At 40.2% G+C, this 26,436-nt stretch overlaps 1 protein-coding gene and 1 pseudogene across 2 annotated transcripts in view; both read right to left on the bottom strand.

Annotated features, from left to right (window-relative positions):
* ARHGEF28 (Rho guanine nucleotide exchange factor 28) overlaps positions 1 to 26,436 on the bottom strand; it is a 346,092-nt gene that overhangs the window by 217,222 nt on the left and 102,434 nt on the right. The window lies entirely within an intron of this gene.
* LOC111762909 (U2 spliceosomal RNA) lies at positions 7,512 to 7,624 on the bottom strand (annotated as a pseudogene).

Below are 26,436 nucleotides of genomic sequence, written 5' to 3'. Positions count from 1 at the left end.
GTAGTTTCAGGCAGGGGCTCTTATCCTGACACCAACTGGTGGGAGTTGGGGGTGCTAGGGAAATGTCCCTTCATATTGCTCAGACACATGCAAATATTAGACACCTGTCTGGATGAGAGTCTTTTAGTCAGAGATTCTTAGAAGGCTATGAGGAGCATGTGATTCAAAAGGTTAAGAGCTACTGATTGAAAGCATGCTTAAAAACTTCTTACTTTTTTATAATATACTATCAAGATTATTCAAATTTATCATTCAAAACCAAAACTAAATCAACAAAATGCAAGGGACTACAAATTGGTTAAATTCAGGGGACACATCAGAATGTCACTTGTTAAGAAAGGGAAACTAGGGAAGCGGATTTGGTGCAATGGATAGGGCATCCATCTACCACATGGGAGGTCCGCGGTGCAAACCCCGGGCCTTCTTGACCCATGTGGAGATGGCCCACGCGCAGTGCTGATGCGCGCAAGGAGTGCCCTGACACGCAGGGGTGCCCCCGTGTAGGGGAGCCCCTCACGCAAGGAGTGCGCCCCGTAAGGAGAGCCACCCAGCATGAAAGAAAGTTCAGCCTGCCCAGGAATGGTGCCGCACACACGGAGAGCTGATGCAGCAAGATGACGCAACAAAAAGAACACAGATTCCCATGCTACTGACAACAACAGAAGCGGACAAAGAAGAACATGCAGCAAATGGACACAGAGAACAGACAACTGGGGGGGTGGGGAAGGGGAGAGAAATAAATAAATCTTTAAAAAAAAAAAAAAAAAGAAAGGGAAACTAAAATGACTTAAAAGACTTGGAAGAACCAGCCCTTGGTGAAGGAATGGCTTCCAGATCCAGGTAGGAAGAACTTGACTTCCACAGGCCAGCATTCCTGCTGACAGCTAAAAGGAAAGACAGGCTAATTTAAAAGTCATATTCTTAAAGGTATCAGCCAACTGTGAAAACAGTGAAGAAAATGTAATAAAATTCCAGAGACAAGAGAACAACTCAGAGAAGAGACAGAAACCAGAAGATGATGGAATGATATCTTGAAAGGGGGGAAAGAAAATACATGATGACCTAAAATTCCATACCTATCAAAAATAGTCTTCACAATTAAAACAGTTAACACAAATATTGAAGGAATTCATTGTCTTATAAGTACCACACACTAACTGACTGCACCACTGGAGGACCCTGAAGGAATTCATTGTCACAGGACAGCACTAAAAGAAATACTAAAGGAAATTATTCAAGCAGCGAAAAATGATCTCGGGGGAAATGAAAATGCAGGAGGGAGTGAGGAACAGTGGAACAGGAAACAGTGTGAGTAAATATAATGAAGGTTGAACACATGAAAAAATAATTACAATGTCATGGAGTTTAAAACACACGTAGAACTACAAAGTATAGTAGCAATCATCTAAAAGGTAGATGGGATTAAAGTATCCAGCAGTGTCGGGAAAGTGGCAGAAGTGTTAACTTATTATAGTTATGATAGTTCAAATACACACTTTTTAACTTGAGGGTAACCACTAAAAGAATAGTAAAAGATGCCCAGGGCCTCCTGGTGAAGGTGAGCTGGCCCGTATGGAGTGCTGGCCCATGTGGGAGTGCCACCCCATGGGACTGACACCCCGCACAGGAGTGCCGACCGATGCAGAGAGCTGGAGCAGCAAGATTAACACAAGAGATACAAAGGAGAGAAGAATGAGAAGACATAGCAGAACAAGGAGCTGAGGTGGCACAAGAAAAAGATTGCCTCTCTCCCACTCCAGCAGGTCCCAGGATCAGTTCCCAGAGCCACCTAATGAGAATACAAGCAGACACAGAAAGACCACACAGCGAATGGACAGACGACCGATGGGGGTGGGAGTGAGAAATAATTAAATTAAATTAAATTAATCTGAAAAGAAAAAAAGAATGTATAACTAACAGGCTATATGCAAAAATAACATAGAAAATATTTGATTAATCAAAAAGAAGGCAAGACAGAAGAAAAATGAACATAATACAAGAATATTCAAATAGAGAACAGATAATAGATATAAACCAAATTATATTGGCCATTATATTAAATGTAAATGTACTACAGGGTTAGGGGTGGAGAATGGGGAGTTAATGCTTAACTGGTATAGCATTTCTGTTTGGGGAAATGGAAAAGATTTGGCAATGATGGTGGCAATGGTGGTGATGGTGGCGATAACATTGTGAATGTAATTAACACCACTGAATTATATAAATGAAAGTGGTTAAAAAGGGAAATCTATATTGTATACATGTTACCACAATACATTTTTTTAAAACCCTAGAAGTATACAACACAAAGAGTGACTCTAAGGTAAACTATGGTCTATAGTTAATAATATAATTATAATAATACTGGTTCATCAATTGTAGCAAAAGTACCACATTAATGCAAAATGCTAACAATAGGAAAAATTGTGTAAGGTGGGTAGCATATATGAGAACACTGCAATTCCTACATGATTCTTCTGCGAACCTACAACTGCTTTAAAAAATAAAAAGAAGGGAAAAAAGTTAATGGGCTAAATGTTCCAAATACAAGACTAATACTACCAGAATGGATTATTTTAAAAATCCAAAACTGACAACAATGTCTATATGTGACTTACAAGGGATAAACTTTAAAAATAAAAATACAAAAAGTTTGAGAGTAAATAGATGGTAAATGGTACGCCATGCAACATTAACCAAAGGAAAGCTAATGTAGCCAAAATAATATGAAAGTTGATTTTAAAGCAAGACATACTCCTAGAAACAAAGAGGAATATTTTGTAGTAATTAAATCACAATATTAAATCTTTGTACACCTAATAACCTAGATGCAAAAGATATAAAACAAAAATTAGCCAATCCCAAAGGGAAAACAAACAAATCTACAATTACAATGGGAAACTTCAGTAAGCCTTTCTCAATAGCTGATACAACAAGCAGACCAAAAACTGTCAAGGATATAAAAAATCTAAAAATACAATTAATAAAATTACTTATCAAAAGGAACACTTTCCATAAATATAATGTATATATTGATATTTATAAAAGCTACCCATTATTCAAACATCTGCATCAAACTCAGCAAATCACTTAAAACAAACACACAAATCCAAACTTCTCAATGACTTTCACACTTGATGGAATGATTCACCACTATAGAATCAAAACAGCCTTTGTTTCTGGAACACAGCTGAACTGAGTGAAAAACAATTCATGGCAGAGGTCAGTAAATGACTCCAGATTCCTTGCAAGACCAGAAGCTGGCTAAAAAAACCTCCTCAGCTAGCTTCCTCTTAAAATTACTAACTTACAGATTCTGTGAAATTAAACTTCTCCTAGAATTTAAGAATAAAGATCTGACTCTTTAAACAGCAGGCTGTAATGGGAAATGTACTGGGTTGGGTAAAAAAGACTTAAATTATAATCTCCACTCTTGAATTACCCTGATATTCCTGAAGGAATAAAGGACCTGCAATTGGTCCCCAAATAAGTAATGCATAAATACAGAATGAAGCAAAATGCAGTTTAACACTAACACCAATGGGCAGCAATTGGGATTTTAGTCAACAATCATCTACGCATGAGTCACTGAGACAAATACCCCAAAACACTAAATCTGCTCTACACCACATTGATGAAAATCTCGTAACTCCATTAAGAAAGGATATGGTCCAGCTCTGCTCTGTACCAGTCAGGCACACCTGGGCCATTCAGTACTTTTATATAGATACAACTGGCAACACATTCAGAGGAAAATGACAAGGTTGTCAGTGGGACTCAAAAACCACGTTGTCATGTAAGGAACAATTGAAGGAACTGGAACTGTTTTGCCACAGAACAACAGAAGACTCATAGGTGCATGGTCACCCATGCAAATATCTGAAGGTCATGTGCAGACAAGGGATTAGACAAGTCCTGCAGGCCCCACGGGAGAGCACAGAACAATGGCGGGAAGGACAGGGGAGAGTTCAACTCTACAGTACGAGCCTTCTAAGGATCAAAAACGTCCAGAGGTGATAGCAGTGCCTCAGCTGGGGATGAGTAAACACTACCAGGGGACGGAATTTTTGTTTTCTGTTTTGCTCATTTGTTCGAAGAGAGAATGGTGCTAAGTAACTTAAGGGTCTATCTGATCTTGAGCGTCTACAATCTATACTCCCTGGTAGATAATTCTAGATGGATTGCTTTGATCTAAAAAACAAGTGAATCTAGACAAGCTTTTTGTTAATTAATTTCTCCCTTATCTGTTCCCTTTGGATTATTTCCTACTCCTTGGGTTGAATGCTTATTTTCATTCTCTGTATTAGTGTTTTTCAACCTGAGATTAGGAGGAATCATAGGATCTAATGGAGGGGTGTTGGGAGTTCACAAACATTCCACTGAAATTTCAGTTTAGAAAATACGTTTTCAATTATTTTTCTATCTAAAATGGCTGCACTCACATAAGTGTATTATTTATCAATTTTAATACATTGGAGAAGACCTAAACTGCCAGGCTAATTCATTGTTCTCGTTGATTTAATAAATGTAATAAATTAAAATTTGAAGAATACATTTAATATAAAAACAATTTTTACCAGGCTTATATATTAAAGTTCTACATTATATTTCATTTAAAAAAAAAAAAAGGATTCTTCAACCATCTGCTAGCATCTTATAGCAGTTTGGTACTGTTTATGAATCCCAAAAATAGATATTAGATTATGCTGGTAAACTGATCTGTTCTTCTGGGTGCATTAGATTGTATTAACTTCAGAGGTTTCACTCTTATTTGATTAAATTATGATTAGGGCTTTGGGCCACATCAGCAGGAGGTTGAGTCTCTGTGCCCTTGGTAGATGGGGAGTCACAGAGAAAACAGGACAGAGAAGGAAGTTGGAGTTTTGATACTGGAGCCCCCCGGAAGTAAACACACAAAGAAACAGATACATGAGGAAAGAGAAGGAAGGCTCTATTAGACACGGCAGAGGCCCCATGAAGAAAGACAAGCTGTTAGCCTGATAGTCTATAGTTGGCCTTGTGGAGAGAGCAAAGCAGCTGAGCCTGGAGAGAAATGAGCACTGGGAGAGAGGAGACTTATCCCAGCCTACAGCTGATACTGGAAGAAGCTGGGACCATGGAGCCTTAAGAGGAAGAGGAAGACTGAACCCTTGCAGATGTCAGGAGCCATCTTGCTCCAACACATCGTGACAGACTTTGGTGAGGCCACGTTATGGCCTGGTGACTGTAAGCTTTTACCCCAAATAAAAACCCTTTATAAAAGTCAACAGATTTCTGATACTTGGCATCAGCACCCCTTTGGCTGACTAATACATGTCTCTTAACTCCCCTCTAACTCTAGGACAGTCTCTGCTTTCCTACTTTCAGTTACCAAAGTCACTAATAGGCTAAGAGAAAATTCCCCCAACCTCATTTACAATACAGTAGCAATGGCAGTTCTTCAACTAGTGAATCTGAAGAAACTACAGATTCGGGTTGAAGCCACACAGACAGTAACCTCACAGGATTATTATTTAATACTTGAAGTCCTAAAATTTATGACAAACCCATCATGGTCTGAAGGTCAATGTGGGTCAGCCAAAGGCAATGAACATGGCAAATCAAAAGCAAGACTATCAGGAATGCAAAGAACTGTAAGTCTCCGTGAATTGATCACTCCATGACGAGAAACAGAGGCACACCACCTGTATTCTTATTTTGGAGTAGACCACCTAGTCCCTGGATTCCACAGGAAGTCCCTCTTATGAGGACGCAAAAGCAAGGAGCCATGCTCTTTGTCTGTTTCATCAGACTAGCATCGATGCCCAGAACACCCCTTCTGACCTCTCGTACACATACACACACACTCACGCAGCCTGCAGGCCAGAAAACATCCTTAAATAAATGCATCTAAGAAACTGAGTAATATTCATCGAAAGATAAAACAATCAGGGAACCCTCACTGATAGAAGCTTAGATTCAGACATTTATAAAATATAGAGCTGAAAGAAGCTTTGGAGCTCATCTGGACTAAAGGTCCTTCCTTTTCAGGTAAGGACACTGAAGACCCCTGTGGCAGTTTGAGATTATTTTATGAATCCCAAAAAGAGAAAGATAATGCTTTTATCACTGATCTAAAGGCAGTGGCCATCAGAGATTCTGAGAGGAGGGAGAGGAAAGAATAGGGCGTAACATGGGGGCATTTTCAGGACATTGAAATTGTCCTGCATAACACTGCAACGATGGATACAGGTCATTACACATTTTGTCATAACCTACAAAATTGGTGGGACAGAGTATAAAGGATAATATAAACTATAATCCATAGTTAGCAGCAATGCTTCAATATGTGTTCATCAACTGTAACAAATGTACCACACTAATGAAGGATGTTAATGTGGAAAAGTATGGGAGGGGGAGGGAGAGGACCATATGGGAATGCCCTATATTTTTTATGTAACATTTACATAATCTATGGCTTAAAAATAAATTTTTTAAAAAATAATAAACTAATCTATTCCTGTGGATGTGATAACCTTTGATTGCATTAAATTAGGTTGAGGGTCCTTTGATACGATTACTCAATAAGATCACTTTAGGGCTTTTGATAGGACTGTGTCAATGAGGCATGACTCAGGTTGAATCTCTACCCCTTGCTGGGTCTGATCTAAACAGAAACACAGAGAAACACACAGACATAGGAAAAGGATATTTGCCTTAGTTGATCCAGCCATGTGAGAAAGGACTAGAGGGTCGCTTAAACACAAAGCCCCCAAGAGGCTGGGTCCACAGGGCAGCTCAGGAGGAGAGATGTCCTGCTATATGCCTGCTTACTCACAGTTGAACTCTGGGAGCTGGGGTCCAAGATATGGTGAGCCCAGAAGGAAAGGCTGAGACCACGGCAGAGAAGGGCGGCCATCTTGCTTTCCCACATGGCATCTGACTTTGGTGAGAAAACACCTCTTACGGTGCCTCAATTTTAACTTTTCACAGCCTTAAAACTGTAAGTGTTTACCCCAAATAAAAATCGCCTTTATAAAAGCCAACCCATCTCTGGTACTTCACATCAGCAGTCCTCTGGTAAACTAAAACAACCCCTAACAATAGGCGACCTGATCTGGGCCCTATCACCCAACAGACCTGGGGCCAGCAGATCTTCACCCTCCATCCCATATGCTTCCCACTGCCTAAAGCTACTAATCAAGAAGAGCTGCTACCTCTGTCCCCTAAATGAACCCTCTTCCTTCTCCAGGGACTGGCAGAGCCTTTAGGGAAGCAAACCAGATCAGAATCAATCAACTCTCCCCAGCATTCCCTAATGCCCACAACCACAATATCCACATTCCTCCATTCTCTCCTCTCTTCTCTTTCCAGGCAGCCATCAAATTCAACTACAGAACACCTTCAGGGCCTGATAATCTTCTCCTTCATAAATCAGAGCAAAGGTAGGTAAAAGCCAGCCGCATCACAGCATGGAAAACGTGAACCTCCAGCAGAAAACAGAGAATCAGGGAGGCAGCATGGCCAAGAGGAGGGAGTACAAGGAAAATTTGTTTCAGCCCCAGCCTCAGCCCCCAAAAAAGTGTACGGAACTGATAAGAACAGATACTACACTTGATCTTAGCCAAAAGGCCGAGAACCCTATATTCTGTACATGACTTTTCAGTTACCTAAAATTTCTTTGAAGACAAAATGAGAAATGTAAGACGCTGGGGGAATAAACGGAAGAAAATGCCACTATACATACAAGACAATAGATCTTACAGTTATGAAAGATGTAATGTGAAAAATTTTTATTAATATTTTTTCATTATTTTTATTATTCCAAATCTTTATGTTTTTACTTTTTAAATTTTTTCTATTTTATTTCTTATTTTTAAGGCTATTATTATTTCATTTTCTTATTAGTTGCATTTGACTATTTTATTGGCTCCATTTTTTAAGAAGTTTTGGATCACAGAGGGGTTACAACTATAACAGAGGAGGATCATTTGTACAGGGTGTCAAATGGAGGATACATGGGAGGAGGTTCACCTGGGGATACACATAAGGCATATAAATGTGTTCAATTGTTCATGGGGCATTGTCACGGGTGGGTGGAGATTCACACAATGACAGCAAGAACATCGAATTCCCATCCTGGGAAGATCTGCCACATTCCCTAATGGAAGAGCAAGAATCTCCTAAGTACAGGGGCAATGACTACTGAAGGACGATGGTCCGTTGTGGGCCCTATTTTAATACTGATGACTGTACTTATGAATCTTTACTCTTGAAATTGAAACTTAGCCTAGTATTATAGGGTACCTAAGAGTTACCTCCTGAAAGCCTCCATGTTCAAATGTGGCCTCTTTCTAGGCCTAACTCAGCATATAAATGCATTACCTTCCAGCATGGGACATGACTCACAGGGATAAACCAAGCACCAAGGGATTACTACCAAGCACCAACTAGCAATGCAACTAAAAAAAGATCTTGAGACTAAGACTTCAAAGTGAGTCAGGAGGTCATTCCAGAGGTTACGCTTATGTGTGTTTCTGCAGGATCTCACTGACTGCCAAAGTAAGTACTACCTCAAATAATGGGGCTTGTGAAGGCTCTGGAAACATTCAGACACTATAGTCTGGGAAGATAACTCAGGAGTTTGATGCCTTGCCAGTGGGCCCTACTATGGAATTTACACTCCCCCATGTGACAGAGTTGGACTCAGTTGTGATTTCCCTAAGCATGGCTCTTCTGACCCTTCTATTTGAAGCTATAATTAGTACTAGGATGGATTGGTGTAAAATCCTAGACTAAAGAAACTAAAATCTTTGGGCTGTCCATGTGCCAGCTAGGCCCTGAATCTCAACAGAGTTGCAACACCTACTCTCAAGTTAATTGAACTCACCCAGGACAACTAGCAAGGAGGTGATGGACAATGACAATCCCAAGGAACCGAGAGAGTCTACAACTGTAAGCAAGGGAGTCTCATCCATCTGCCCCATGGGATCAAAGGCCCCTCTCAATTAGAGGTGGAGTGGGCACACGATCCCAGAACCCTCAGGATTGGGGAAGGAACTATGGACTAAAGTAGACTTACTGTTATTCTACTATAGACTTATTGTGATATCAGCAATGGAAGAAATTATATCATTGATGTGGAGGCAATGGCCACTGGAGGTTCTAAGGGCAGGAAGAGGGAAAAACAGGTGAAATATGGAGACATTTTCAGGACTTGGAAATTGTCCTGAATGACATTACAACAACAAATACAGGCCATTCCATATCTTGCCAAAACCTACAAAATTGTGCAGGAGAGGATGTATATTATGAAGTAAACTATAATCTATGCTTAGTGGCAATGTTCCAAAATGTTTCCATCAATTTTAATGAATGTACCATACTAATGAAGGATGTTGTTAATGTGGGAAAATGTGGGAGGTGTAGGGAGCAGGGCCTATGGGAATCCCCTATATTTTCATGTAACATTTACATAATCTAAATATTTTTTTTAATAAAAAATATATATTTTTTAAAAGTGTACATAAGGCAAGAGGGAAAAAGACACAAGGATGATGCTGCAATGGGGAGGGTAAAGCAAAAGAAACAATGTCAAGTGGGCTGAGGAGTGATAATGGTAGCAAGGGGGGAAAAAGGTAGAAACACAAAGCAATGTGGAATTTAACTGAAATAGAAAAAAAAAGGCAAGAACAATAGAAAACAAAGATAAATGAAAATGAGCAGAAGGGAGAAAAGAACTATCCACCCCATCAAGAACTACAATCTGGAAACACTTTTATAAGACAGAAGAGGGGGAGGTAGGATCTAAATTTTGGTGCTGAAAGAACATTTCATCTGATCAAAATGAATAGCTAAGGCAAAGGAAGCACCTTGGAATGTGGCTTTTTTTGTGAAGCAGCATAAAGGGTGGGGTGCTTTCTCAAACAACTAACATCCCAGTAACTGCCACACTGCCATTCTAACATGCCCATCTTGCACATCATAGGCAATAGTGCAGGAAAAAGGGGAGGGCACACTTAGAGATTTCTTTCTCTTTCTGAGTCGCACTTTAGGTAGAATCAGCCATGATAGAATATAGGCCTATTTTTCTGCCCTTATCCTGTCTTGCCCCTTACTTAGGGGTGTGTCTCTCTCTCTCTCTCTCTCCCCCCCTCTCCCTCCCTCCCTCCCTCCCCCCACCTTGGGCAGACCTGCCTGATAAGAGGGCTGAAGCTCAAGAAAATCTCAGTCTTATCACCACCTGGTTGCAAAATCAAGAAGCAAACATCCTAGGGAATAAATCCCAGAGTTAACACCTTTTTTTTTTAATATAAATTGCTTTTTTTTTAAGATTTATTTATTTATTCCCCCTTCCTTGTTGTTTGCACTCATTGTCTGCTCTCTGTGTCCATTTGTTGTGTGCTCTCTGTGTCTGCTTGTCTTCTCTTTAGAAGGCACCAGGAACTGAACCTGGGAACTCCCTTGTGGGAGAGAGGTGCTCAATCACTTGAGCCACCTCAGCTCCCTGGTTTGTTATGTCTCTCATTGTCTTTCCTCTTTGTGTCTCTTTGTTGCATCATCCTGTTGCATCAGCTTGCCTTACTAGCTCATTGTGCCAGTGGGAGCGCAATCACTTGAGCCACATCCTCTTCCCCAAAGTTAGCATTTTAAAATATTAAAATATACAGAGTCCAACAAGAGTACAAGACAAACAAAGAAACAGGAATTGATGGCCCATCTAAAGGAAGAAGATAAAAATCCAGAAAACACAAAGAAGACCAGAAAATGGACATATCAAAGACTTTTAAAAAATTATCTGGAGCAAATGTGGCTCAAGCAGTTGAGTGCCCACCTCCACATGGGAGGTCCTGGTTCAGCTCTCAGTGCCTCCTAAAGAAGACAAATAAACAACAAGCAGACAATGAGCAAAAACAATGAGCAGACAACAAACAAAAACAAATGAGCAGGGAGCAGACTGGTTGAAGCAGTTGAGTGCCTGCCTCCCATGTGGGAGGTCCCAGGTTCAGTTTCCAGTGCCTCCTAGAGAGAGAAACAAAGAAAAAAGACAATATGCAAAAAAAGCTTAAAAAGCCTCAAGGAGATGAAGGAAAATACAGAGAACAACAAAAAGAAATCAGGAAAACAATGAATAAGCAATATGAGAATCTTAGCAAAGAGACAGAACTTTTAAAAAAAGAACCAAAAATCAACAGTGAGCCCCTGATGCTAATGACTATGCTTGTGAGCTGATAAGCCTAAAATAAGAACAAGGCCTAGAGCAACATTGTGCCTGGGAATTTCCTCCTGTCAGCCTTCATGTTACTCAAATGTGGCCAGTCTCGAAGCCAAACTCAGCATGTAAATGCAATGCCTTCCCCCCAGCGTGGGACATGACACCCGGGGATGAGCCTCCCTGGCACCGAGGGACCACTATCAACTACCAACTGATGATGCAACTGGACCTTATATGGAAGGTTCAATGCGGATCAGCAGAATATCCCTGTCTACATAAAATAACATGACTTTAAAATGCTGTTTGACCTAAAGTAAGGGGGAAATGGAAAGGAGAAATGAGTTTATATGGCTACGAGTTTCTAAAAAAGAGTCTGGAGGCTGGCAGAAGGTTTGCCCTCATGCACAACTGAGCAGAGTCAGAGAGACAGATAAAGCAGATACAACCCCCAGATATTGGTTCCTTTGAGGGCTAAAGAGACCCATGGGAGTTATGGTCATGGCCGATGGGGTTAACTACCAGGTCAGACGGCTCCTCTTTGGAAATGGTGTTTATGTGTGATGAATCTGGACTCAGATGGGATCTTCCTTCATAAGACTTTCATGCTAATGTGCTGGAGGTGCAGTTAATGTTGGGGTTTAAGATATATTTAGGGGATTTGAATCTCTGGACTGACAATGTGATAGCCAGGTCCTGAGCCTCAACAGACTCAAGCACCTACAATCTGATTTATTGGACTTACCACACTCAGCTAAGATGGAGTTGAAGAAGGACAACCACCACACCATGGAGCCTAGAGTGATTACAACTGAAAGTGGGAGGATTGCATCCAGCATCCATGTGGAATCTCAGCCTCCTCTTGACATAGAGGTGCAATGGACACAACCAATCCAATGTCCACATAGAAGAGGTGGCATTGGATTGGGAAAAGTGGACATGGTGGCTGATGGGTATGGGGAAAGGCAGGAAGAGATGAGAGGTGGAGGCGTCTTTGGGACATGGAGCTACCCTGGATGGTGCTTCAGAGGCAATCACCGGACATTGTAAATCCTCACAGGGCCCACTGGATGGAATGGAGGAGAGTATGGGCCATGATGTGGACCACTGACTATGAGGTGCAGAGGTGCCCAAAGATGTACTTACCAAATCCAATGGATGTGTCATGATGATGGGAACAAGTGTTGCTGGGGGGGGGAGAGGTGGGGTGGGGGGGTTGGGGTTGAATTGGACCTCACATATATATTTTTAATGTAATATTATTACAAAGTCAATAAAAAATAAAAATAAAAAAAAAAAGAACCAAACAGAACTACTGGAATTGAAGACCACAATAACTGAAATGAAAAACACCCAGAAAAGTTTCAAGAGCAGATTGGAGGAGGCAGGAGAAAGAATCAGTGAACTTGAAGACAAAACAATTGAAATGAGTCAGGCTGAGGTACAGAAAGAAGAAAAAAGGATCATGAAAAGCAAACATAGCCTAAGACATCTCTGGGACACCATTAAGCACACGAATATACAAGCTATGGGAATCCCAGAAGGAAAAGAAAGAGAGAAAGAGGCAGAATGAATATTCAAAAAAGTAATGACAGAGAACTTGCCAAACTTAGCAAAAGATATGAATATACACATCCAAGAAGCCCAGAGATCATCAAACAGGATAAACATGAAGAAAAACATAACCTATTACATATTGATCACACTATTAAATAGAAAGGGCAAGGAGAGATTTCTGAAAGATGCAAGAGAAAAGAAAAATGTTAGGTACAAGAAAGTTCCAATTAGACTGATGTCTCTTCAGAAACCATACAGGCAAGAAGGTAATGGGTTGAAACACTTAAAGTGCTGAAGAAAAGCAACTGCCAGCGAAGAATTTTATATCCAGCAAGACTTTCTTTCCAAAATGAGGGAGAGATTAAGACATTCCCAAATAAAAGCTGAGGGATTTCATCACCAATAGACCCACCCTACAAGCAATGCTAAAGGGAGTTCTTCAGAAAGGAAAGGATACTAGACAATGGTTCAAAGCAGCATAAAGAAATAAAGACTGACCAGTGATGAAGGTAAACATTTGGGTAAATACAAATGCTAGTATTACTGTAGTGTATTGTTTGTATGTAATTCCACTTCTACTTCCTATTTTGCTAAAATGCAAATGTATAAAAATGATAAACCTATAATTTTAGACACACAACATACAAAGATACAAGTAGTAACAAGTACAAAAAAATTGGGGGGGGTGGAGAGATATAGAAAAAGTATATGTGTGCTATTGAAAGTTGCTATCAAACCAAATGATTGTTATATATTTAGGATGTTAAATTTTAACCCCATGGTAACCACAAGGAAAATATTAATATATGAAAAATATGTCCAGATGGACATATTTAATATAGTCCAACATACAGTCAATATAGTACAACACAAAAAGCAAATAAATATAAAAGTAGGCTTTAACATAAGAATTGAGGGGGGGAAATGATAAGATTTACAAAGTCTAAATAGCAAAATGGCAGAAAAAGTCCTGTGTTATCAGTAGTGACTTTAAATATAAATGGATTAAACTCTCCACTCAAAAGGAAGAAGAAACTTTAGTGCACTGTTCATTCCTGAATCTTGAGGATTTGAGGGTGGTGATGCTCACTCTGTTTCTAATTGAGAGGAGGCTTAGATCCCATGGGGCAAGTGGATGGAACTATCTTGCTTGCAATTGCAGACACTCCATGTTCCTTGGGATGAATGTTGTCCATCATTATTTCCATGTTAGCTGTCCTGAGTGAGTCCAATAAACTGCACAGTAGGTGTTTCAACTCTGCTGATATTCAGGGCTCAACTGGCTCATGAACAGACCAAAAATTTAAGTATCTGGGACATATATTTAACAAGTATAGTCTAATTATAGGTTCAAATAAAAGGGGCAGAAGAGCCATGTTTAGGGAAACTATAAATGAGTCTAACTCTGTTATACTGGGAGCATAAATTCCAAAGTAAGGTCCACTGTCAGGGTGCCAAATCCCTGAATTTGTCTACCCTGCCTATAGTGCCTAGATGTTTCTAGGGCTCTCAGGAGCCCTACTGTTTGAGGCACTGCTTACTGTGGCAGTCAATGAGAGCCTGCTGAGATGTGTGTAAGTGTAACCTCTGAAATGACCTCCAGACTCACTTTGAGATTTCTTAGTCATAAAAACTTATTTGTATTTAATATTTTCCCCTTTTGGTCAACGTCTTTTTCCAGATCCATTGCTAGTTGGTGCTTGGTAATAATCCCTCGGTGCCAGGGGGGCTCATTCCTGAGAGTTAGGTCCCACATTGTGGGTAAGGTAATGTGTTTATATGCTGAGTTTGGCTTAAATAGAGGCCACATTAGAGCAACAAGGAGGCTTTCAGGAGGTAACTCTTAGGCAATATATAATACTAGGCTAAGTTTCAATTTCACAAGAAAAGGTTCATAAGTATAATCATCAATATCAAGGGTCTGGCACAATGGTCTGTCTTCCTTCAATAGGCACTGCTCATGTACTTGATTGATTCTTGCTGTCCTATTACAGAATGTAGCAGAACTTCCCAGGATGGGAATTCAGTATTCTTTCAGTTATTGTGTGGGTCTCCACCCACCGAAACAATGCCCCCTGAACATATTTATATGCTTTAGAGGCATGTCCCAATGCACCTACCTCCACACATCCTCCTATCATTGATACCCCATACCAGTGAACCTCCCCAGCCACAGATGTGACCCTTCTGTGATAGTTATTAAACTGTATATTGATTTCAGGTTGTATCCATTATCAGATCAGCAGTCTATTGGAATATATTTTCTGAAAAAGAAAATACTTTCACTTCCTTTATTTTACCTTAAAGGCACCTACTGATCCCAGGAAACACTGGAACCAGCAAGATGAACAGGGTGTCCCATCTATCTATTTATCAATCATTCTCTGAGCCTCATTGGCACACCTTGTTAACAGGGTGAAAAACATTTTTACCCTAGGCAATGATCTTCACAAACATACCACATATCTGCCTAGGTCAATTTATTCTTTTAAAAACTTTGAATTTGAAAAAAGCTTCAGTAGGTTTATTACACTTAATTTTAGAAGCTTATACACAGAACTTAACTATAAACATTGAAAATAATATGCACGTTAGTGTTTTGCATTTAAATGGAACCTTAGGAAAACAAATTTTCAACCAGGTTTAGAGTAGTGATATTTTTTTTTTTTAATTTTTTTTTTTACTATGATTGACAATTAACTACATCCCGGGCTCTGGTTTAGGAAATATATTTAATCCTCACAATAACACTGCAATGAGGGTTTTGTAATTCCCATTTTATAAATGAGGAAAGTAAAGTTCAGTACAAATTAAAAGGCCATGGCTGGGGCTCAAATTGAGGTCTATATAATTACATACATACTGCTTGCTTCTTTTTCAAGAGAAAAAGAATTGTTAGCTTGCAGATTGCTTGTAGGCATTTACAGGTTCAGAAAGGACAAATATCCAACTGATGAAGTTGCACTCTCTGAAAATAACAAAAATAAAATCCACTCAATTTGAGTGAAATTGGCTTCTTACTATATAATATGGACACCTGCCTCCATAATATCAGAAAGCAGCAGCCCATCTAAAATAGGCTCAGTATCTAAATAAACTTGAGTTTAACATATTCTGATTGTGTATTGAAATAAAGGGTGATGCTATGACAAAGAATACAAACAAAATGATGGTAGTAACCTAAATGATCTTTAGAAACAGAAAAACTGGAGAGTGAGAATTTTCAGTATTTATTGGCACTGTCCCAGAAATAAGGTAACCTAGCCAGCTAACCTGAATTTTTCAGTGTTTGATAGACAGACCTATAGTGGATAAGCCCCTAACACAACATTTGCAAACAGCCCTCCTTAAGTCCAGGGCACATATTCTTAAAAATAAAATCAGCACTATATGTAGTCACCCTCATCATTAGAGCAACACAATAGCTACTTACCAATCAGCCAAGCCCAGCTCTAACTGCTTTAAACATACTAATTTATTTCATCCCACAACAGCTCTATGAGGTAGCTATTCTATTATAATCCCTGTTTGGGAACTGAGGAAACAAAGGGAGAGCTCTGTAAGTTACCCAAGGTCACAGGGCTGGTTAAGAGGCTGAACCCAGCAGTCCCTTAACCTCTCACAGCCAAGTCCTCAAGGGGATACCATCATGCAGGCTGACAACCCTTACATGCTCCTGACAACCCTTACATGACAAGGCTTTAGGTCATACAATTGTTGTCAACCCTTCCAGGTTAGAGTGGTATTTATGACACCCTTCATAACACCAGGCTTTCCTGGTTTTCTGCTCATATTTATCCTCCATTTCCTTGCCTGACCTTATAAAACTCACATTTTTTTTAAAGATTTATTTTTTCATTTATTTCTCACCCCCCCCCCACCTCCCATTGTCTGCTCTGTGTCCATTCGCTGTGTGTTCTTCTGTGTCTACCTGCATTCTTGTTAGCGGCACCAGGAATCTGTGTCTCTCTTTTTTGTTGTGTCATCTTGCTGCGTCAGCTCTCTGTGTGGGCGGCGCCACTCCTGGGCACGCTGGATTTTCTTTTGCACTGGGCGGCTCTCCTTATGGGGCGCACTCCTTGCGTGTGGGGCTCCCCTATGCGGGGGACACCCCTGCGTGGCAGGGCACTCCTTGCGCACATCAGCACTGCGCATGGGCCGGCTCCACACGGGTCAAGGAGGCCCGGGGTTTGAACCACGGACCTCCCATGTGGTAGGTGGATGCCCTATCCATTGAGCCAAGTCCGCTTCCCTAAAACTCACATTTTAAACCTCAGCACCATACTCTTCCTTTGTTTCTCGGGGTTATGTTACACACCTTAGGTTTAGCCATCCTGCATGAAAAGTGCTCCTTTAGAACACAAGATAAATGGTGGACAGAGCAGCCAGGGTAGAGTAAGCAACACGATTTGCAGAACACACTCAACCCAGACCCACCTGGCAGTGCACTCAGTGCTGAGATGCTCTCACCAGGGCCCCAGTGCCCCTTGGCCAGAGTGCTCAGTACCGTGTGTTCAGTACATGGTGTTAACACTAGCTCACTGTGACTGAGAACATTTTTTAGGATTCTGGACAAAAAGAAAAAGTATTAACTTTAAAACTTTTATTAATACAGGGTGATATGCTCAAAAAGGGCTTTGTTATAAAACATTCTGTCCTGTTCTCTATATTTCCAATATTTCATAATTTCAGACATTTTTAAAAAGCAATGTTTGGTCAAAGATTTATTTAACACACCTGACTTGAAATAAAACCTGAACTTCTAGACTTGAAAAGCTAAAGAGTTGATCCAGGATCCGTAGAGGCACCACAAAGGGAAGCCACCAGGATTCAATCAGGCACTAGCCTGAACGTTTCTTTACTACAGTGGGCTAAAATCAAGAAAAAATTATTTTAAACAATGAGAAGCCTTTCCGTAAACAAGCAGGGCTCTCTCCAGTTCTATGCATTTTCCAATGGCTTCAATGAAGACAGAAGAGGTCCTAATCAATTTACAAACGACAGAGGCCAAGTGGGCAGGGTCAGTTATTATGAATCAAGACTCAGGAAAGAACTCAGCAGGGCCAACACTAACGAGATGAACTTCCCTGACTATCAATGAAAGTATTATACTTAAGTTAAAGAAAACTCAGCAGCACAATACAGGATGGAAGAGAATGAGATTAGCACCCTTCATGCAGAAAGCACCTAGAGATTTAGGATGGTGGTAAACTCAGGATAGGCTTTTTGGCTGCCCAAAAAGAGCTAAGATGATCTGAGACCACGGGACAAGCACCCAGAGCAAGGAAGGTACTTGGCACTGGGCAGAGCCTGCCAGAGTATCCTGTGCACCCATGGTCACTGCATTTTAACTGTATGATGAGAGCAACTGGCGTGGTCAGGACTCGCAAACCCCCATCAGGTGAGGAAAGGCTGTTGAAGTGGACGGCTTACTCTTTCAAAGAAAGCACTTAATGGGGTGATATGAAAGTTGTCCTCAAATGATTGAAGGATTATGTCCAAGAAAGAGCAAGTTACTATACATTGTCATAGTGTGCGAAACGAGAACCAATGGAGAGAATTACCAGGAGGCAGAATTTAGCCCATGGTTAAAAATCACACTGTAATAATTAGAACTGTGCAAATACGGACTCTTCCTTATGCAGTAGAAAGTTTCTCTCCATCAGTAGAAGTGTCTACAGAGAGAATATATAACCATCTATCGAGTTAGCAGAGGGAATTCTTGCACAGAACTGTCCTTCCTCATGCTAAGATTCCTGGATGAAAATGGTTCAAATTCACACTAGATTATTAGGGCACTCCCCCTTTGCTGATATTCAGAGAATTAAAATAAAATAGCACAAAAAGTACCACAAAATCATTTCATGTATTTCCTTAATTCTGAACAGGAAGACAATCAAACTACCTCACAAAGACCATTTAATAAGCTTTTCTTCATAGATCTCCAAAAAGAGATTGTCCCATCTTCTTAGCATTCTCACAGGCCTCAGCTTTTCAGGAAGTTCTTCCCACTGTCTAACCTGAATTTCTTCTGCTCCAATTACATCCATTCACATGGATGCTAAAATGTGCTCTGTAATGATCTCGACAGCAGTAGAGTTGACATAAGAACATATAATAAAGAAAAATATTTGAAAATAAAAATATTAAAGCAATGAATTTTAAAATGCTCCTAATCTCTAAATGCAGAAGAGGTATAAAAAACCATTAGAAGACCAATTTACATATTTTGATTTCTGAGCTCCTTGTTTAAGAGCTCTGCTTTAATTATCAGAACCAGCTTTCTATCTCTATGTAGAAAGGCCAAGAATGAGACCTAATGTGTTTAGATTAAAAGTGCTCAATACTGAGGGGAAAGTGCAATTCAGTACCAGGAATACATGACAGCTTTAAACGGCTGTTAACAACATTAAGTAGTTAAAAACGCTTTGTTTACTTAAAAGGTACCGAAATACAAACTAAACAGAACACATTCTCTCATTTCTTTAGGAACTAGATAAACTGCCCAAATACAAAGCTGCTTTGAAACACTGCTTAGCAGAGAATTCTAGCTGGTCTTATTCCTAGCAATTTACACTGTGCTTAGTAAATTGATCACATACTGTGTTGATACATGCCTACATGAAGCTAATTTGCCTACTAGAGAACCAATCTATTTTCCATTAAACCTCCTTATTTCCCAATTAACAGGAAAGGATATTCTAAGTTCTCATTTAAATGCTTTCCCCCATAAAAAAAAGAAGTAAAAAAAAACAAAAAAATGTTTTCCCCCAGAAGAACTGAAACCAAAGCCAAGCTCTAAATCAATTCTTTTATTAAAAATGTTATTATTTTTGGGAAGCAGACTTGGCTCAACGGATAGAGCATCCGCCTACCACATGGGAGGTCCACAGTTCAAACCCAGGACCTCCTTGACCCGTGTAGAGCTGGCCCACGCACAGTGCTGATGCGCGCAAGGAGTACCATGCCACGCAGGGGTGCCCCCCACGTAGGAGAGCCCCACGCGCAAGGAGTGAGCCCTGTAAGGAGAGCCCAGCACAAAAGAAAGTCCAGCCTGCCCAGGAATGGCACCACACACACAGAGAGCTGACACAGCAAAATGACACAACAAAAAGAGACACAGATTCCAAGTGTCACTGATAAGGATAGAAGTAGTCACAGAAGAACACACAGCGAATGGACACAGAGAGCAGACAACTGGGGGGGAGGGGCAGAGGGGAAGGGAGATAAATTAATAAAAATAAATCTTTTTTAAAAATGTTATTTTTTACTGCTACAGAGTATTTTTTATAATACATGTCTGAAATTAGACAGCGAACTAGTCTCTATTATTAAAGATTGAATTGTGTCCCCAGAAAGATTTAAGTCCTTACTCTCAGTCTGGTGAATGTGACATTAGGAAGAGGGTCTTTGAAGGTGTTATTAGCTAAGATGACACCAACTGATGAGGGCAGACCCTAATCTGATATGACTGGTGGCTTTATAAGGAGAGAGGAAATGTACAGATACAAGATGGGAAAATAGAAGAAAAGAGTCACAGGGGAGAAGGCCACATCACAACAGAGGCAGGGACTGAGGCCCGAGGATTGCCAGCAAACCACCAGAAGCTAGGAAGAGGCAAAGAAGGATCTCCCCACAAACTCCAAACTTCTGGCCTCCAGAACTGTGAGAATGAACTTCTGTCATTTTAAGCCATCCAGGTGATTGTACAGCCACCCTAGGAAACTAAGACACTACTTAACTAGGAATTTTTTTCACAGTTCGCTAGACATATGAAACAGACAGGGAGTTCAGCAGCCAGGGCTCCAAAGGACTTCCTTTTTGTACTCAAGTCTGAACCATGGGCTCCTTCCTCTGTTGTCCGGCAGAGGCATTTCTCACATCTAGAAGTTCTCCACCCCCACCCCCACATTTCTCCCCTTGTTTAACCTTGGAGGGATTTGGTATTTGAATCAAACAGGCACCAATGGGAGCGAAAGCTCAAATGGCTCAAGTTAGTCACCTTCATTACTAGATTAGCAACCAATTCTGAGTGACATTTTATTTTTAATGCTTTCTTAATTTAGAAATATGTCTTGAAGTTGAGGTAGACAGAAGGGTTTATGCTTAAAGAAAAGGTTCTAGGATATCCAAAATGGAAGCCACATCTTCAAACTCTTCTCAGATCCTTTTTCTTCTATCTTCAATGCCCAGCCAATATTGTGGGTCTGTTCTTCAGATAACCAGGTGTTAGGGTTAGGGTTAAGGTTAGGATTAGAGTCAGGGTTGCTCTGCAAACCAGGCATGTGAATGAATATACGTTCCCCCAAGAACATCCCTTACCTTCCCAAGACTCATTACCTTAGTACAATTTAATCAGTAATGCAGGTAGCATATAGAAAAGGAAAATTGAGAAGATCTTTAGCTATTAGCTGGTTATTTAATATATGATGGCCTGTAACCTTAATTCCAACAATGCAAATTCTTTTATGAAAATGAATAACTATAATATTCTTATAGTCACCATTTAAAGAATTGCTAAGAACAATTGAGTTTACCCAAGGAAAAAAATAATGTAGAGTGGACCAATATTCTATTTATACCCATAAACCTCAAACTTACAGGGCATATCCAAACAGAGGCAGTTGGCTGTATTAGCTCTAATTGTCCCTAAGTGAATTCACATAACATAGGGCTGACTCTACGATTAGGTGTGTACAAACAGCTACAAATATCTCTTATATCACTGTCATGATTTATCATATTCCTATCAAACTCACTTCTTGGATATTATGAACCCATTAGCATTATGAAAAATAATATTTAATGATACAAAACTATTTTTGAAGTGAAAATGGATTACAAAACAATATATATCATCCATTTTTGCTGAAATAAATATCCATAGACCCATATAAAAACAAAAGATTTATAGGCACTTTTCTGTATTTTTCAAGTTTTCTACATTGAACATCGCCTTTATAATTAGTAGAAAATGACAAAATAAAAATAAATTTTAAAATAAATTTAATAACCCTTTGAGAAACACAAATTTGCCATATGTCCCAGCAGCGAAAAGTTCCAGCACATCAGCACATAACAAATGGATGAATAGCAAATGCATTATACTGAGTGAGAAAAGTCAGGCACAAATGGCTACGTAATGTATGATTCCAGTTGTACGACAGCCTGGAAAAGGCAAAACCATAGAAAAAAGAACAGCTCAGTCACTGCCACAGATTGGGGACAGAGGGGGTGCTGACTACAACAGAGGGGTAGCCCAAGGAACTCTGGGGGTGATGGTGCTGTCCTACATCTGGACTGGGGTGCAGGTTACAGAGTTGTACACATGTCAAAACTCAGAATTAAAGGCTAAAAGTAAATTTTACTATATGTACACTATAACTCAATGAACCTCCACACCTTAGAGAACTGCCTCTGTGGCTTCTCTTCCCCAAAGGCCAAAGGGAAAGAGAAAAAAGAAAAAGGAAAGACAAGTCCAGATTTAAGAGAGTCCCATTCTCCAGATTCTAAAACAAAGACCTCGGTAAGATCCAAATATTGAATCCTAGAATCACCATTTCACAAATAATGACTAATGCAGTGAGTTTGAACTTCTCTGCATATTATGAGGAAATCTGAGAATCAGAACACATTGTATAAACCTGCTATTTTTAAGAGGTATGGGACTTTCAAATTTCCCCAAAGGCTCTTCAAATTTTAAGGTGGCCAGTAAAATAACTAACTAGATATCTGTTTAACTTTGTAGTAGGTAGCACTTTAGTTTTGCTGGACATCCACTTTGAGATCCATATACATGTGCATTTACTGCCATTTTAAGAAGCAGTTGGTCAGCGGAAGTCGGAAGACCAGGGTCCAGGCAGGCCCTGCCCATGACCCTCTCTCGCAATTTTCTTTAAATCTCAGAGGAGGGCACATCTCTTCAAACTCACCCCTCCATCTGTGCCCTGAGTCCTAGCATGCCAGATTCTCATTCCAGCCATCGCTCCCCCTTCCTCCGCCTGCATTTTCAACCTTTCATTGTCAACCGATGCCTTCTGAGCTTATCAACATGTTCAAATCTAACGCCATTTCAGAGACAGTCTTCACTCCATCCCCTCACTCCCTTCCAGTCCTGTAATGCATCTTCTTTTCTAAGTCACTGCAATCAGGCCAACATCCCATCACACCACTGAAATGCCCTGACAAAAGCTGCCACTGACAAGTGAAGGATTCAAGGCATCCTCGCCTGGCCTCTGCCTGCTAATTTTGACAACCTACTTTCTCTCTCACCTTCCTCTCTTCCTCACTGCCCCTTCACTGTTCATTTCCCAAAGTTCTGTCATTCATCATTCACAATCAAAGAGAAAGATGTGCTGCCTCCAAAGACCACTTGTCATGTCTATTCTTGTGATTATTTTTTCATCTGTAAAATACAATGACCATTAAATGACCACTATAGTCTAAAAGTGACAACTAAAAAAGCATATTTATTATTTTAAATATTCATACTTAATATTTCTGTAGGCAATTTGTCATTTTCAAAGTGCCTTAATATACATTAACTCATTTATCTTTTATAAAAACCCATTTTTATTTTAACCCATTCATTTGCCTATAAGCAACTGATGGTCCAACAGGCAGGATGGAACCGATCTATACCTGCCCCTTCTCCAGACAGTATTTTCTTCCCATTCCATGGCGGTTGTATAGTTTTCTTTTAATGATACCTGGCAAATTCATCATATCTAGTACTTGCTCAGGAATACAAGCCCCAATTAATATGTTGTTCCTATGTAAAAATATAATCTGCCTCACTTGAAAGAGGAGTTTCCATAATAGGAGCACAACAAAGGGTTTTGCCTCTAGGAACACGTGCCCATTAAAAGGCAGCCAGCATTCACCTTGGACATATTTATACACCTCAGTTTATAGGTACCTAATATCAGTGCAACGCATATACTTCCAAACATGCAAAGAAAGAGTTATACATTAGTTGTTAATACCTAGTATACCAAGGGTAATAATTTGAAAAGTAGTGATGTGCATCCCCGTTTTTTCTCTTTTTGTCTATATGACTTTTCCCTTGTCAGACTCAAGCGTCGACCTGCCAGCCTTGGAGCTGAGGGTGAGAAGAAGGAACATTATAACACTGTTAGAGGAGAATGGAAAAAGAGATGTATCCACTTCTGACACTCAAATTATGATTCTACTGAAAGACAGCTGGAAGGAAAAAGAAGCTTTACCAAGAACAGAACTTCAAAAATTCAGATCATAGTCTCTCATAGATGACAAAGTTTCTTCCTATTAAGGCTAGGAATGAATCTCACTGCCCTACAAAAGAAAAAGGAAAGAACTTCCAGTAGCAAAGTCCAAAATCCACCCTTTCTGAGACCAGGGTATTCTAAGGAGAGGCAGGAGGTGAAACATCTCATCTCTATTCTCCTGCCACTGAGTTTTGGTCCCAGAGAGAGAAAGGGGTATTAGATAAGTTATAGGGCACTCCAAGAGTGGCTGGCCTTAGCCCATGGTCAGAGCAATGCAGAGTGGCCAGGCAGAGGGAAGGCCAGCTTTTCCCATGCAATTTCAGTTCGAGTATGGTAAAGATAGGACAAAAAGTTCCTGTGTACCCCTGAAGAGGAGGCAGATGGTAGGCAGTAGAGAGGCAGCAGGCCTGGCATGGTGAAAAGAAAGATGTCCCCACAGCAGAGACTAGGGGGATGATGTCCTAGGCCATGGGCTAGATGAAGGACATGACATGGAATCGGAGGGATCAAAAAGAGCTGGGAAGACATGAAGTCAGGGTCAGCTCAGAAGCACAACTGGGCCCTAACCCAGCCAAAAGAGACCAAATCATGAACTACAGCAGCTGTAGACTTCACCAGCGGGTGCCCACTAGACACCCCAGGATGGAGGAGTCCATCAAGGACTGACATAAAGCCAGGGGACCCCCAGCTCCCAATACTCCCTTCCCATGTAGAAACCCTCTTAGGAAAGAAACAGAGGAGAAAGGTCAGTATCTGAGAGAATGAGAGCATTTCATCTTTTTTAAAAATAAGCATGCAGGGAAACGGCTGTGGCTCAATCGACTGGGCTCCCGTCTACCATATGGGAGGACTGGGTTCATGTTCCAGGGCCTCCTTGTGAAGGCAGGCTGGCCCGCACCCAGGGAGAGCTGATGGCTCACGCCTACAGAGGGCTGGCGCAGCAACATGATGCAACAAAGGGAGACAAGCAGACACAGAAGAACGCACAGTGAATGGACACAGACAGCAGACAGCAAAACAAGCTGCAAGGGGGGGGCGGATAAGTAAAAATAAATCTTTAAAAAAAAAAAAGCATTCAACACCTAAAGGAACTTCTTATATCACATTAAATATACCAAAATGACTCATTCTGTTAGCTCTCGCTACCCAGTGGACAGGGGATCAAGAGTTCCAGACCTTTTTTAGAAAAAAATGAAGAAACTACATTTCTTCTGCATACCTAACTGAAGGAGATCTATAATCCTGCTTCCTAGTGTAGAGAAGAATTCCATTCTTAGAAAATATTTTTGTGGTAACATACATATTACAAAATTTGCCAATTTTAACCATTTTACAGTGTAGAATTCAGTGGCATCAATCAATTAATTCCCAGTATTATGCAATATTACCACCATCTACTACCAAAGCTTTTTCATCACTTCAAATAGGCACTTTGTACCCATTAAGCAATAATCGCCCCTTCATCCCCTTCCCAAACTCCTGGTAATCTATAATTTACCTTCTGTCTCTACACATTTGCCTCGTTTAGGTAGTTCACATAATTAGAATCATACAGTATTTGTCCATTTTGCCTAGATTCTTTCGTTTGTTCACTGTTTTTAAGATTCAAGCATGTTATCACATGTATCAGGACTGTATTCCTTTTTATGGCTGAATAATAATCCATTGTATGGACAGACCACATTTTGTTTATCCATACATCTGTTGATGGACATGGGTTGCTTCAACCTTCTGGCTATAGCAAATAATGAAAATCCATTTATATAAATACTATTTTCAGTCTAATAGCACCATTTCCATAACCAATAGTAACAGTTCTTTGCAGTTCTGATTGCCACAAAAATAAAATTACAAATGAGACCCCTTCACAGGCTTACACACTGTAATTAGGGTTTATCTTTCTTCTACCCCAGCTCTCACCCAGAAAACGATGAGTTCTCTTCTTTTTGTCTTCCCAGCACTTGGGACAATACCTGACATGTAGTTGATACTCAATAAATTTTTCCTGAATAAATCAAAGTAGTAATAGATGAATGTACATTCTATAATAAAAACATGCCCATTTCCTACAATATTATTTGTGGTATAGTTATACTGAATACAACATGAGTTATAGTCATTCCAGTTTTCCCAAACATCATGTTGATATTATATAAATAAACTTCCCAGAAAGAAGCAGAAGGTGGCAGCTACAGAGAAGAGAGCAGTGAGATAAGCCACAATGTGAAGAGGACAAAGTGAAGAGTAAACAGTGAAAGACAATAGAAAAAATCCAACTGATATGAAGTTTATCAGGCAGATTCCCAGGAAAACAGGTGACCAAGAAAGGAAGGGGAAGGAAAGGGACTTGGCCCAGTGGTTAGGGCTTCCGTCTACCACATGGGAGGTCCGCGGTTCAAATCCTGGGCCTCCTTGACCCGTGTGGAGCTGGCCCATGTGCAG

Source organism: Dasypus novemcinctus, chromosome 2 (assembly GCF_030445035.2).
Source record: "Dasypus novemcinctus isolate mDasNov1 chromosome 2, mDasNov1.1.hap2, whole genome shotgun sequence".
In the NCBI taxonomy this organism is placed as follows: domain Eukaryota; kingdom Metazoa; phylum Chordata; class Mammalia; order Cingulata; family Dasypodidae; genus Dasypus; species Dasypus novemcinctus.
Note: the sequence above shows the minus strand (reverse complement) of the source record. Positions and strands in the feature narration are given on the sequence as shown.